This window comes from Mytilus edulis, chromosome 4 (genome assembly GCF_963676685.1).
Source record: "Mytilus edulis chromosome 4, xbMytEdul2.2, whole genome shotgun sequence".
Classification (NCBI taxonomy): Eukaryota; Metazoa; Mollusca; class Bivalvia; order Mytilida; family Mytilidae; genus Mytilus; species Mytilus edulis.
Window position 1 is genome coordinate 28,626,925 of NC_092347.1, and position 16,911 is coordinate 28,643,835.

General features: G+C 32.8%; 1 protein-coding gene and 1 long non-coding RNA gene across 3 annotated transcripts in view; both read right to left on the reverse strand.

Annotated features, from left to right (window-relative positions):
- LOC139519344 (E3 SUMO-protein ligase ZBED1-like) overlaps positions 1-16,911 on the reverse strand; it is a 35,942-nt gene that overhangs the window by 18,196 nt on the left and 835 nt on the right. The gene's annotated exons all lie outside the window — the stretch shown is intronic.
- LOC139519340 (uncharacterized) lies at positions 1,127-16,734 on the reverse strand. Its single transcript, XR_011663570.1, has 3 exons — positions 16,531-16,734; positions 15,303-15,410; positions 1,127-1,285 (listed from the first exon to the last, which is right to left on the reverse strand). It is a non-coding gene; the product is annotated as an uncharacterized lncRNA (long non-coding RNA).

Below are 16,911 nucleotides of genomic sequence, written 5' to 3' on the forward strand. Positions count from 1 at the left end.
ATAAACAAAATGACAATAATACATAAATAACAACAGACAGTTATTGACATGCCAGAACCAGACCTTAATTAAACTGATTGAAAGATTATGTCTTCATCATATGAATATCAGGCACAATCCCTCCTGTTAGGAGTTTAGTATTATACCGTCATGAAATATACAACCCTCTTATTTACAATATCATTTGGTCAACACCTATTTACAAGGGTCTATTTGATATGATTTTTCTCATTGTTGAAGGCTGTATGGTTGCATATAACTGCTTACGTCCACTTTATTTGAACTTGAGTGGATACATGTAGGTGTCTCATTGGCAATCATACCACATCTCCGTATTTTTACAGTATTATATCAGTACTGTTACCTAATAACAGGACAAAACAAGACAGCAATTTGACAAAACTAAAGACATACATACTTGATTTTACTTCTCTAAAGATATAAACAAAATTTTCATAGTTCGTATCTGAACATGTACACAGCCATGGGAATTTTAAGGGACTATATTTCAGTGTGCATATATTTAGTAGCTAATCTGTGACAATATATCCAATCTTTTCATAAACCAAAGACTAACGTCACTAGGAGCAGCAGTTAGTTGTCATAGATACTCTAGATAGAAAGATAATCTGACACTTTTATAAAAGGGACTACACATAGTTTTTGAAAGAGTATAATCGGTTTGTGCCGAAATTACTCTCTTTAGTCCAGAAACTCATTTGTGCTAAATGGTAATCTCCACCCACATTTAGGACTGGCAGTTATTTGTAGTTTTTATCAACAGCTTGCACTTTTTCTAAATTATATTTGCTTCTTTTAAGACTGACCAAAACTGTTTTTTTACCATTGTGGTTTGATTAAGGTAGTGTATATCAAACAGCTGTTGGAAATATTTTGGACAACCCTCTTATTTACAATATCATTTGATCAACACCTAGTGGTCTTTGGTGGTATCTCGCATAACATTAATAAGGTCTTTTTTAAAAGTCAACTTGAAATTATTGGTCCCATATTTATGTGCTATAGCAAATGTATGGGCTGCTGATCTGCATATATGATAGCAATATATTCTTATGTTTTGAATGACCCCTTATTTCTTCACTCCACTTTATAAGATAGAAATAAATGTTATTCCATATTTTATTGGTTTTTTTAAAGGTATCATAATTTAGACATAAAGACAAAACTAAGCACAGTGAAAAAAGTCTACTCTGTCCTGTAAAGTTTGAGATGTTTTTGTTGTTCAATCTTTGTCACTTGTATGGAAACACTAAATCTTGATAACCTACAACAGAAATATTATCACTTTTATTTCAATTCAATTGTTGCAGTTATCATGCATGTAATAGAGAAAATGATAAATTAGACCAGATCTCCACATTAATAATATCAAAACTAGAGGCTTCAATGAGCCTGTGTCACTCACATGATACTTTTATTTACAATTGATGCATGATACAGAAATTGTCCATACCAACCGTCAGTGTTTACCATACAATACAGTACTTCTATACACTGTCTGTATACAGTATTTGTCGGATTTTGTCCATACCTATCGTCGATGTTTGACATAAAATACAATACTCCTATATACCGTATATCAACAGTATTTGTCTATACCTACCGTCGGTGGTTAACATACAATACAGTCCTCCTATATACCGTCTATCAACAGTATTTGTCTATACCTACCGTCAGTGGTTAACATACGATATAGTACTCCTTTGCACCATCCATCAACAGTATTTGTCTATACCTACCGTCGGTGGTTAACATGCAATAAAGTGCTCCTATATACCGTCTATCAACAGTATTTGTCTATACCTACCGTCGGTGGTTAACATACAATATAGTGCTCCCATAAACCGTCTATCAACAGTATTTGTCTATACCTACTGTCGGAAGTTAACATACAATATAGTGCTCCTATATACCGTCTATCAACAGTATGTGTCTATACCTACTGTCGGTGGTTAACATACAATATAGTGCTCCTATATACTGTCTATCAACAGTATTTGTCTATACCTACCGTCTGTAGTTAACATACAATATAGTGCTCCTATATACCATCTATCAACAGTATTTGTCTATACCTACCGTCGGTGGTTAACATACAATATAGTGCTCCTATATACCGTCTATCAACAGTATTTGTCTATACCTACTGTCGGTAGTTAACATACAATATAGTGCTCCTATATACCGTTTATCAACAGTATTTGTCTATACCTACCGTCGCTGGTTAACATACAATATAGTGCTCTTTGATACCGTCTATCAACAGTATCTGTCTATACCTACTGTCGGTAGTTGCTCCTATATACCGTCTATCACCAGTATTTGTCTATACCTACTGTCGGTAGTTAACATACAATATAGTGCTCCTATATACCGTCTATCACCAGTATTTGTCTATACCTACTGTCGGTAGTTAACATACAATATAGTGCTCCTATATACCGTTTATCAACAGTATTTGTCTATACCTACCGTCGCTGGTTAACATACAATATAGTGCTCTTTGATACCGTCTATCAACAGTATTTGTCTATACCTACTGTCGGTAGTTAACATACAATATAGTGCTTCTAAATACCGTCTATCAACAGTATTTGTCTATACCTACCGTCAGTGGTTAACATACAATAAAGTGCTCCTATATACCGTCTATCAACAGTATATGTCTATACCTACCGTCGGTGGTTAACATACAATATAGTGCTCCCATAAACCGTCTATCAACAGTATTTGTCTATACCTAATGTCGGTAGTTAACATACAATATAGTGCTTCTATATACCGTCTATCAACAGTATTAGTATTTGTCTATACCTGCCGTCGGTTGTTAACATACAATATAGTGCTCCTATATACCGTCTATCAACAGTATTTGTCTATACCTACCATCGGTGGTTAACATACAATATAGTGCTCCCATAAACCGTCTATCAACAGTATTTGTCTATACCTACTGTCGGAAGTTAACATACAATATAGTACTTCTATACACTGTCTGTATACAGTATTTGTCGGATTTTGTCCATACCTATCGTCGATGTTTGACATAAAATACAATACTCCTATATACCGTATATCAACAGTATTTGTCTATACCTACCGTCGGTGGTTAACATACAATACAGTCCTCCTATATACCGTCTATCAATAGTATTTGTCTATACCTACCGTCAGTGGTTAACATACGATATAGTACTCCTTTGCACCATCCATCAACAGTATTTGTCTATACCTACCGTCGGTGGTTAACATGCAATAAAGTGCTCCTATATACCGTCTATCAACAGTATTTGTCTATACCTACCGTCGGTGGTTAACATACAATATAGTGCTCCTATATACCGTCTATCAACAGTATTTGTCTATACCTACCGTCGGTGGTTAACATACAATATAGTGCTCCCATAAACCGTCTATCAACAGTATTTGTCTATACCTACTGTCGGAAGTTAACATACAATATAGTGCTCCTATATACCATCTATCAACAGTATATGTCTATACCTACCGTCGGTGGTTAACATACAATATAGTGCTTCCATATACCGTCTATCAACAGTATTTGTCTATACCTACCGTCGGTAGTTAACATACAATATAGTGCTCCTATATACCGTGTATCAACAGTATGTGTCTATAGCTACTGTCGGTGGTTAACATACAATATAGTGCTCCTATATACTGTCTATCAACAGTATTTGTCTATACCTACCGTCTGTAGTTAACATACAATATAGTGCTCCTATATACGGTACCACGATTTCCCGAGAACTACGAGAACAACATAATATCCCGAAAACAAGATTATATATCCCGAGAACAAGATTTTTAATTGTGTTATAGGTGTTTTTATTGTGTTTTTACTACTTTTTACAATAATAAAGAATATTAATAAGAGATAATACTCGTTTTTATTCAATAAAAATGCAATTTCAGGTCAAAAAATCATTTTCTATGTCTTGTATGCAAAATCCTTGTTGACACAATATGGCGGACATTCTAAAGGTAGACAACTTAAGAAAATCAAAGTATTAGAAGATCTTAGAAGAACTGACAGAAAAGAAAAGTATCAAATGTACTGAAAGAATAGATTTTATTAAAAAAAAATGTTAAACATTCATATAAAACTGATTGTTGTTAATTAATTATATGTCTCTATTGTTAATAAATTTTATTTATATCGTTATTGTTATTGTTAATAAAATGAAATAAATTATGATTCGTCAAAGTTTTTACTAAAATAACATGTTTTCAAAATGATCCAAAATCTTAGTAATTATATTGTTTTCTTATTAAATGCTGTAATTACTGGACAATTTTCTCCAAATATCTCCTTTTAAACTAAAGCTTGGTGTTGTTTTAATACAAAGTACAAAAATTTCAATTTTCTCAAATTTTGTTCATCAAAGAAATATGAAGACAACGGCTTGGTATTATTTTAGTAACATTTTGCATATAAAAAGTAATTTACGATTTTGGTGCTTATTCTTCCAAAATGTCAGAGGAAATGAAATATCCGTGTATAAAATGTACTGAATGTACTGATGATTGTGTCATTGATGCAATTCAGTGCACTGGCTGTGAGAAATGGGTCCATACCAAATGTGTACCCATGAGTGATGTATTGTTAAAGAAATGGTCTGATGCTAACCTGTCTTTTCTATGTGAGAATTGTTGTTTCACTAATGAAGAGTTCGACGGGGTAAAATCATTGAAAAGGTAGGCATTTTTTTTTTACATATATTTCGATAATGGCATTTAATGTGTCCTTTGTGTTATTGGTGCTGATTTGTATCTATTTTAGGAGTAATATTTTATGTGTAAGTAATCTGTGATATATTTATTATGACCTATGATCTTTCCAATTAACAACGATTACAGGCACGTGTCCACCAACTTTTACAATAACTTGTTAATTAGTATATCCACTTATGACATGTATATTCAAAACCTAGAGATAAGATTATTAATTTATTACCAATTCAGGTCTATAACATTTTAATACTATTAGTTACAGTCGGCATTACAAAAAATCACAAGACATGAGTTTCAAGGTTCAAGCAAAGACAAAAAAATAAATTTATAAATATACATTAATCAAACAGTAAATACAACGCTACACAGTGCAATACATTAAACAAACAAACGCTACACAATGCAATACAATTCTACTTTTTATTACCCAACAATAATAATAATTAAACTCTTACGATATAAATAAATAATACAAAAAAATTAAAAGCGTATTTACAGCATATATAACATATTCACATCCTACTGACTGTCATTTGAACGTCGCTTTAAAAAGATCAATCAATTCGCTTACTAACACGGTTAATAAACCAACTGAGTGATTTTTTCAGAGCGAGAAGAAAGGCCCGGTACCCTTTCTCCGTGAAGTGCACTCCGTCTAACGCCTCGTACTCCTTTCGATATACATTAACCGGTTTGAAATAGAAAACTAAAGGATTTTGAACAGCTTTGTTCAACATCATTCGATTAACTACGTCTCTTCTGGCATTGTATATTTCGGGAGTGAGTCGGACGCGAAATCTAGACCGCTGCAAAACGGACATGAATACAATTGCAACTCCCCTCGAAAGGCAAGCTCCAATAAAAGTATTTAAGTCCTTTTCGAAAGCAGTCTCATCAAATTGTAAATTACTGCAATCGTTTGAGCCAATTTGACATATGACAACATGAGGCGCATAATGTACAAATAAGCCTGATTCAATTTCAGTAATTAACCTTTTGATAGTAGCACCCGGATAGCCATGCATCTGCACCGAAACTTTTCCACGAGCATTGGAAGGGTATTCCCACTTGTGGGGTTTCCCTTTATCCTCGCACAAACGCCTCAAATGTTCAACATAGCTATGACCGAGTACTAAAACGTTCAACATATTAGCGGATATGAAGAACTTAATATATTTTTGCTCAATTTACTGACAATTAAATAAAATAAAATATATATTTTTAAAGAGGAATTTGAAATATAGTTGTTTAAAAAATTTATCTGAACTATTTCATAAAATGTAAAATATAATCTCTATAAAATGGTAATTTGTAATTCAATTAAACACTTCAAAAAAAGAATGAAACAAAAATAATTTTCAAAAACGGAACTCACTTATTCAAATATATACTTATATATTTTTTTTCTCAAATAGATGTAAATAAATTTATAAATATCGATACTTTCTTTCCAAAACGGCAACTGAACTCTTTTAGGGTATTATAAAAAAAATTACAAAAATTTACGAAATTGCTTCCAAAATTCAACTATTTAAGATAAGCGACCGAAGACCATAAATAGTTGAATGACACTCTTAGGTTTTACAGTCATTTATATACGCATCAGAGAGTATTGCAAGCTGACTTTGACACATGTTTATTTGAAATTGTCTAATGGTTTATGACACTGATTATAGGGCACACTTCCATAATCATTTGAGATTAATTCAGATTTATTGTAATCCCGGTTTAATTAATTACAGTTAGTAGATAGATTAGTTAATAATGTTTTGATGAATGATAAACATCTGAACAGTATTTACAATTCATAAATTAATTGTAAATTTTACAAATAGTATAAATAGAGTCCGAACTAGTTACAATGTTATTGACCGAGATTTCTTCAGAAGTACAAAACGTTTAGAAATACAAACCAAGAATGATTACTTACGTAAAAGGGAAAACAGACGTTCTATCCAATTTCTACCCTGTTCTCTTGAATAATAATGGTATAACTTTCAAATCTGCCGAACATATGTACCAAAGTCAAAAAGCCATTTTCCATGAAGAATACGAGTTAAATGCTAAAATCATAATAGCACATAACGCCCAAAATGCAAAAAAACTGTCAAAATCTATTAAAACATGTGTTGAATGGGAACAAATGAAGCCAATTGTCCAAGCCGAAATTTTGAAAATAAAGTTTGTACAGTTTGAAGAATTCCGTGATATACTAATGGCATCGGAAGGTTACATTGCGCATAATGTTTGTGATACTTTCTGGGGCACAGGTTTCGATGGGAAAGGACATAATGTATTTGGACTACTTTTAGCTGCATTAAGGCTTGGTGTTAAATAAATATTAAAATGTATTATGTATACTTTGTGATAATTAAATATGTGTATTAACAACATAATGTCATACTTACGTGCCATCATATTATATATGAGTGTATATAAAAAAGAATTTCACACTTCCATCACAAAAAACATGTATGAACAGTGATTTATCTATTGTGTATTTACTTGTTATAGATGCTCTCAATTATAAAATTCACCTCCATTCACTGATTGTTGTATAATAAAAAAAAAAAGACATGGAACGATAGTTTAGAGTTATTCAGTTATTAAAAAAAAGTTACGCCAAAATTGTCCAAAAAAGTAAGATATTTATATAGGTATATATATTCATATCTGGGTATTTATATATATATTTAATACTTGTAGGTTACAAGCAGTAGTTGGTCAGCCCCACCGCATTACCCGCAATGTAACAAAGTCTGAAGCACTACTACTTCAAACATATTCTATAGAAGTTCCGACAGCAAATGAAACGCAGATTGAACACACTGCTGATCGTGTATCCTCGTCCATATTAGCCAAATTTCATCCGGCAATATTGTCTGAATTCTACCCTGCTGAAACATATGGTGACGGGAATTGTCTATATAGAGCTGTCTCCCGGGCGATCACTGGGTCGGAAAGTATGTACATTGTCTTAAGAGTCTTGACACTCATTGAAATACTTTCATATCCCATGTTTTACGATCCCAATCACACCAGATTTACTGACCTAATACAGGATACATATCTCCAATTAGCAAAAGATGTCGGAATGCTTGGAACATATGCAGATATGATGCACATGTTTGCCCTCAGTGCTGTTCTAAAGATACCCATAAGATCATACTTCCCACCACAAATGAACATGGAATTTGTATCAGAGCCATATTCGAGAAAGGTCTGCGGTCGAAACGTCAACATTTCTGAGGCTCCAGCTTGTACAATCATGTGGACCTCAGCTGTTATACCTACGGGACATACCCTTATTACAAATCACTTTGTTCCATTGTTTAAGAGGAAAAGAACGGAGACTTTAGAAACAGTTTACACCATCGACGAAGATGACCATGATAGAAAGATCGAGATGTTATTTTGGACTCAATCTTTGGAAACTCAGGACTTTTAACCGCTGATGATGTAATTTGCTTTGAAGCCAAAAGTGATGAAATAAGTAAGAAGACCATGGAATCAACAAACACCTTCAACAGATACTTTGAAAACCGGTTAAAAAATAACATTCAACAGCTATGGGAGACCGATCTCCCAGAAGGACACTTTGATAAGCCATGGACCAACAACAATAGTGAGTCGTTAAACCATGTCCTCAAAAGGTCCATAGCATGGGAATCTAAACCACTCTTAGACTTAGTACAGATCATTGAGGATGCTATTAAAACACAATATAAGGACCTTCTCCGATCAATTGTCAGCACAGGGCAGTACAGATTGGCTAGTACACACCAACATTTTACCATTTCCAAAACTATTTGGATTAACAAAACAAGCGAGGAGCGCCAACGACTGTTCAACAGATTTAGGAGGTTTGTCCCTAAAGACAACAAAGTGTCAATTTCCAGCGATGGGAAAATGACAGTAATTAAACCCAGGTCACTTGGAAAGAAAATTGGTCAGAGAAAACGAAAGATCAATGAAAGAACAACATCATTCAAAAGAACAAAGACCAGTTCAGAACCATAAGAACAATTTTGATTATTTAAATATGTATCTGTATTGTCATAAACTTTATACCATGTATTAGCTTACTGATTTTGTTTCCTTGTCAGAAAAATAACTTAATGGGAATAGAAAATAACCTAATGGGAATAGAACAACCTCATTTTTTTCTATAACTGCATCAGGTTTTTTCTTAAATAAAATAAATTATTTTCGCGGACTTCATAAGGTATGCCCGTGCCTTGTGCAGGGTACCTTTAAAGTTTTAAAATTTCTTAAATAAAATGAATAATTGTCGCGGACTTCATAAGGTATGCCCGTGCCTTGTGCAGGGTACCTTTGTAGTTTTAACATTTTCTTAAATAAAATAAATAATTTTCGCGGACTTCATACGGTATGCCCGTGCCTTGTGCAGGGTACCTTTGTAGTTTTAACATTTTCTTAAATAAAATAAATAATTTTCGCGGACTTCATACGGTATGCCCGTGCCTTGTGCAGGGTACCTTTGTAGTTTTAACATTTTCTTAAATAAAATAAAATATTTTCGCGGACTTCATAAGGTATGCCCGTGCCTTGTGCAGGGTACCTTTAAAGTTTTAAAATTTCTTAAATAAAATAAATAATTGTCGCGGACTTCATAAGGTATGCCCGTGCCTTGTGCAGGGTACCTTTGTAGTTTTAACATTTTCTTAAATAAAATAAATAATTTTCGCGGACTTCATACGGTATGCCCGTGCCTTGTGCAGGGTACCTTTGTAGTTTTAACATTTTCTTAAATAAAATAAATTATTTTCGCGGACTTCATAAGGTATGCCCGTGCCTTGTGCAGGGTACCTTTAAAGTTTTAAAATTTCTTAAATAAAATGAATAATTGTCGCGGACTTCATAAGGTATGCCCGTGCCTTGTGCAGGGTACCTTTGTAGTTTTAACATTTTCTTAAATAAAATAAATAATTTTCGCGGACTTCATACGGTATGCCCGTGCCTTGTGCAGGGTACCTTTGTAGTTTTAACATTTTCTTAAATAAAATAAATAATTTTCGCGGACTTCATACGGTATGCCCGTGCCTTGTGCAGGGTACCTTTGTAGTTTTAACATTTTCTTAAATAAAATAAAATATTTTCGCGGACTTCATAAGGTATGCCCGTGCCTTGTGCAGGGTACCTTTAAAGTTTTAAAATTTCTTAAATAAAATAAATAATTGTCGCGGACTTCATAAGGTATGCCCGTGCCTTGTGCAGGGTACCTTTGTAGTTTTAACATTTTCTTAAATAAAATAAATAATTTTCGCGGACTTCATACGGTATGCCCGTGCCTTGTGCAGGGTACCTTTGTAGTTTTAACATTTTCTTAAATAAAATAAAATATTTTCGCGGACTTCATCAGGTATGCCCGTGCCTTGTGCAGGGTACCTTTAAAGTTTTAAAATTTCTTAAATAAAATAAATAATTGTCGCGGACTTCATAAGGTATGCCCGTGCCTTGTGCAGGGTACCTTTGTAGTTTTAACATTTTCTTAAATAAAATAAATTATTTTCGCAAAAGATAGGAATCAAACTCATGGATGTAAATAATTCTATATTTAAAATAAAAGTATAACACAATTATATAATAAATACATTTATAATATATTATAATGTTAAAGAGTTGCGTATTACATCATAATACAATATTGTTATTTAGATTTAGATATATTCAGTTGGATGTGTATAATACAGCCCTAAAATAAAAGATAATACACACGATTATAAGAATACACAAGACTTTTATTTCCTTCTGTACATAGACATACTTTTCAGTTCTTTAACATTCTTTGTAAATAACATTATTGTTTATATTTATGGAATCCATATATATAAGAACACTTTGTATTGAGATTTCTATTTATTAACGAATCAAACATGTTTTACTAGTATACAAATGTAGGTTGGCTGACCAGAGGTAACAAAAACCTTTTTTTTTTCTCTTTTGACAATTATAAGAAAACAAAACTACTGGTTTCTATTGTATATATTTCTGAAGACTATGTACAGTACTGCTATGTAATATTTATATATGTTTATGTTTATTATACAGAAAGGTGCTGATATTTAGGGAAAAAATAATAGAGAACACATATAAAATTTTAAGAAAAAAAAATAAAATGGCAAATTTTGAATATCTTATTTTGGAATTTTGATAATTGAATGGTTTGTTTGATATGTTACTTTTATAATTTCAAGATTTCTTAAACAAATTATGTTACTATGATTGAAAAGACCATGTAATTATATGTTGTACCACTTTTTTTTTAAACATTAAATTTCTTGTATTTTATACCATTGTATACATTGGATTTGTACTTCAAATAAATAATCTGATCTCTATATTTCTTATTTTATATATCCAAAGAGAAGCATACGTTATTTATTGTGTTACTATGTCAATGAGTCAATCATAAATTCATTCATTAGAATTAATGAAATAGCATCAACACAGTTCAAATGCAGAATGATCACAATTAGATATTGCAAATGCACCAGATCACAAATAACGAAATTCTACAACACAAAATCCTCAGTGAGCAAACAGTACTACAGTACTTTGCTTTCAAGTCGAGTTATCTACCTTACAAAATATAACGTCCGCCATATTGTTTTCAACAAGGAATTTGCATATAAGTAACAAGACATAAAAATCTATTTTCTGAAGATTGCGTGTACTTTTATTAATTATGAACGCCATAAACCTTAATTATTGTATGCTGTTACACTTATTTAAGCAAAAAAACACATATAAAACCATAAAAAATCTTGTTCTCGGGATATATAATCTTGTTTTCGGGATATTATGTTGTTCTCGTAGTTCTCGGGAAATCGTGGTACCCCTCCTATATACCATCTATCAACAGTATTTGTCTATACCTACCGCCGGTGGTTAACATACAATATAGTGTTCCTATATACCGTCTATCAACAGTATTTCTCTATACCTACTGTCGGTGGTTAACATACAATATAGTGCTCCTATATACCGTTTATCAACAGTATTTGTCTATACCTACCGTCGCTGGTTAACATACAATATAGTGCTCTTTGATACCGTCTATCAACAGTATCTGTCTATACCTACTGTCTGTAGTTGCTCCTATATACCGTCTATCACCAGTATTTGTCTATACCTACCGTCGGTGGTAAACATACAATATAGTGCTCCTACATACCGTCTATCAACAGTATTAGTCTATACCTACCGTCAGTGGTTAACATACAATATAGTGCTCCTATATACCGTCTATCACCAGTATTTGTCTATACCTACCGTCGGTGGTTAACATACAATATAGTGCTCCCATATACCGTATATCAACAGTATTTGTCTATACCTACTGTCGGTAGTTAACATACAATATAGTGCTCCTATATACCGTCTATCAACAGTTTGTCTATACCTACCGTCGGTAGTTATCATACAATATAGTGCTCCTATATACCGTTTATCAACAGTATTTGTCTATACCTACCGTCGCTGGTTAACATACAATATAGTGCTCTTTGATACCGTCTACCAATAGTATCTGTCTATACCTACTGTCGGTAGTTGCTCCTATATACCGTCTATCACCAGTATTTGTCTATACCTACCGTCGGTGGTTAACATAAGATATAGTGCTCCTATTTACCGTCTATAAAAAGTATTTGGCTATACCTACCGTCAGTTGTTAACATACAATATAGTGCTCCTATATACCGTCTATCACCAGTATTTGTCTATACCTACCGTCGGTGGTTAACATACAATATAGTGCTCCCATATACCGTCTATCAACAGTATTTGTCTATACCTACCGTCGGTGGTTAACATACAATATAGTGCTCCCATATACCGTCTATCAACAGTACTTGTCTATACCTACTGTCGGTAGTTAACATACAATATAGTGCTTCTATATACCGTCTATCAACAGTATTTGTCTATACCTACCGTCGGTGGTTAACATACAATATAGTGCTCCTACAATGTATATACCGTCTATCAACAGTATTTGTCTATACCTACCGTCGGTGGTTAACATAAAATATAGTGCTCCCATATACCGTCTATCAACAGTATTTGTCTATACCTACTGTCGGTAGTTAACATACAATATAGTGCTCCTATATACCATCTATCAACAGTATATGTCTATACCTACCGTCGGTGGTTAACATACAATATAATGCTCCCATATACCGTCTATCAACAGTATTTGTCTATACCTACCGTCGGTAGTTAATATACAATATAGTGCTCCTATATACCGTCTATCAACAGTATTTGTCTATACCTACCGTTGGTAGTTAACATACAATATAGTGCTCCTATATACCGTCTATCAACAGTATTTGTCTATACCTAACGTTGGTGGTTAACATACAATATAGTGCTCCTATATACCGTCTATCAACAGTATTTGTCTATACCTACCGTCGGTGGTTAACATACAATATAGTGCTCCCATAAACCGTTGATGTCTATCAACAGTATTTGTCTATACCTACTGTCGGTAGTTAACATACAATATAGTGCTCCTATATACCATCTATCAACAGTATATGTCTATACCTACCGTCGGTGGTTAACATACAATATAGTGCTCCCATATACCGTCTATCAACAGTATTTGTCTATACCTACCGTCGGTGGTTAACATACAATATAGTGCTCCTATATACCGTCTATCAACAGTATGTGTCTATACCTACTGTCGGTAGTTAACATACAATATAGTGCTCCTATATACCGTCTATCAACAGTATTTGTCTATACCTACCGTCGGTAGTTAACATACAATATAGTGCTCCTATATACCATCTATCAACAGTATTTGTCTATACCTACCGTCGGTGGTTAACATACAATATAGTGCTCCTTTTTACCATCTAGCAACAGTATTTGTCTATACCTACCGTAGGTTGTTAACATACAATATAGTGCTCCTATATACCATCTATCAACAGTATTTGTCTATACCTACCGTCGGTGGTTAACATACAATATAGTGCTCCTATATACCGTCTATCAACAGTATCTGTCTATACCTACTGTCGGTAGTTAACATACAATATAGTGCTTCTATATACCGTCTATGAACAGTATTTGTCTATACCTACTGTCGGTAGTTAACATACAATATAGTGCTCCTATATATATACCGTCTATCAACAGTATTTGTCTATACCTACCGTCGGTGGTTAAGATAAGATATAGTGCTCCTATATACCGTCTATCAACAGTATTTGTCTATACCTACCGTCGGTGGTTAACATACAATATAGTGCTCCTATATACCGTCTATCAACAGTATCTGTCTATACCTACCGTCGGTGGTTAACATGGAATATAGTGCTTCTATATACCGTCTATCAACAGTATTTGTTTATACCTACTGTCGGAGGTTAACATAGAATATAGTGCTCCTATATACCAAGAGGGATAACGGATCTGCATCTAGAATTTATCATGCTGCCCTTTTTTTGGATTTTTAAAATTCTTGTTATCCCTCAATTTTTACATTCATCCTAAATAATACAACAGTAGTCAATTAGGGGCAGAACACCCATTGTATTATGTTTTCTTGCAGATATAAAAAAAAATGTATTTAAGAAAGATGGTATATTCTGGATGATATATTAGCACAACCTTGGTCAATTTGATTTCTCCAGTTACTTAGTGGGCTGTCAATTTTGAAACTAATATTTTTTCACATGAAGAATTTTGTAATACTTTAATTTATTATCAAGTTTGGTTGAAAAGTCTGAATAGTTTCTGCTTTGTTCCAGTAATCAAAAATTTTGTTTCATTTGCATCTATGAACATGTTATTCATTTTACACCACTCTTCAACCCTGTATAAATCTTCTTGAACATCATCATTTATATTTTCTAGATGTTTCCCCCTGATTTATGAATAGTGGTGTCATCAGCATATACAACGATATAGGTCTGTTTCACAATTTTTAATGCATAAGGGAAGGTCATTTATAAATAGCACAAACAATAGAGGACAAGGTATAGAACATTGGGGAACACCAAATTTTACATGTTGTTGTTCAGAGTTAACATTACAGATGTATACCTTTTGTTATTCAGGTACGACTTAAACTAAAAAAACTTAGACAGTAGTCTCACTAAATCCATACATGTCGAGCTTTAAACAAAGAAAGTCATATTCTACCAAATCAAAAGCTTTTTTTTAAATCTTAATAAAATTGCTAGGTTTAAATTACCATCTTTCATTTCTTGCAACCATGTGTCAATGATATTAAATAAATATCAAGCTCAATCCAGTATATATTCCAAGTTATGGACAAATGATAATGCTATTAAAAATACCAAATCATAACCGGTGCTTTTCTCTTTTCCTATTTACAGTATATGACTAGGTAATAATGATTACTTTTTTCAACTATTTTCATACTTTTTTGTTTCCTCTGCTTTTGTATCAAGGGCATAATTGTTTATGGCAACTAAGCATCTGCATAATCAAAACTATTCCTAACTATACTCTACCTCAAATTCTGGAAACTGCAGAATTTTTGTCATAGCAGTCTTATGGTAGCTGAACTATTTCTATTTTTTGTAAATCTGGATTAATAAGTCTTTTGTCACATTCTGGGGCTATAGAAAAAAAAACATTACAGAATTATCAAAATTATGTGTGTATAATGTTTGTGTACAGTCATTCAACTAAAAAAGGACAAAAATTATTTTTTTGTGTATAAATAAATAATTGTGATTTTAATGTCTTAATATTATAAAAAAAAATTCAAAAGATTAAATTTAAATTATAATCTAAACATGAAAGAGCACATATAAATCAACCTTTTACTCAGGTTTATATCTAAAACCAGTTATAACTAGCTATAATATCTTTGACTTCACAAATATCATCATCTAATTTTACAACTCAGTATTTATTTGGTGGCACTTCCTGCACACTAAGTATGTTATGCCTTAGGTTTAATTTTGATGCAATCACATTTCAGAAGGTGCATGTCTTGAACTGTTTTAATGAATAAATTACAGTTTTAAAATCAGTTTAGGCTGACCTGAGGTCAATAGTCTTAAACAATGTCATCAAACTATCAGTTTTACTGTAATATATTGATATTGTGACATTTATGGGAAAGAGCATATGAGTTAGTCATATTGGTCAATACAATGGAAAGTTTATAGCTGAGACTACTATAACACTATGTGTTATACTAGTAGTCTCAGTTTATAACTATGTTAATGTTAATTATATACATGACATAATAATTAAATCATTTAAAAAACTATTCCAAAGATTTCTCTCAAATCATGTTTACATTTTTTTTAGAGAAGAGTCTGTCTGAAATATATTCAGGGGTAGTCCAAATAATTATGACTTCTTAAAAAGCTATATTATGGGGAAAAAGGGGGGGGGTCTATTATGTTTTTTTCATACAGGAGGAAGACGTCAAAGCAAAAAAAAAACCCAACAAAACAAAATAAAATAATAGCCTGTCAAGACGTCCTTATATCATAATAATTTGGTCTAATTTTGGGATAATACATTTAACTTCCTTTGATGTCGGGGAGGGGATAAGTTTTGACGATTAATTATTCTTGAAACTAACAATAATTATTTCTTATTGTTACTTTGTTAAGCGAGCGCGATGTGTGGTTCTTTAAATTAAAAAACAAAAGGGGGGGGGGGGGTTGTTACTATATCAAATTTACCCAGTTTGGAGACAATAAATATTTAAAATCTAACCATAAACTCCAATGTTCCTGCTTTTTTTAGCAGAACAAACACGATGGCATTCTCGTCTCTGTTATAATCAATAGTTAACTCATTTCTTCTTCCAGGTTATTTCTTAATCAATTATGATTATCAGCTGTCTATCTATTTACCATGTTTATGTTAAACTGGTCCGTAATTCCATCGTAGTGTATCGATAAGTGAACACAACAGTGATCCAGTTTATTAAACGTATGAAACCGAGGTATATAATATACAAGGTTCCTGAGTCAGTAACCGTAACTATCCCCGTGCTTTGTGCGCATGCGCAAGAAACACCAACAATAAGGATAAAACAGGGTACACAGTTCCGTAATTTCGTATATTTTTCTTATCTTCATACTAAAGAGCTCC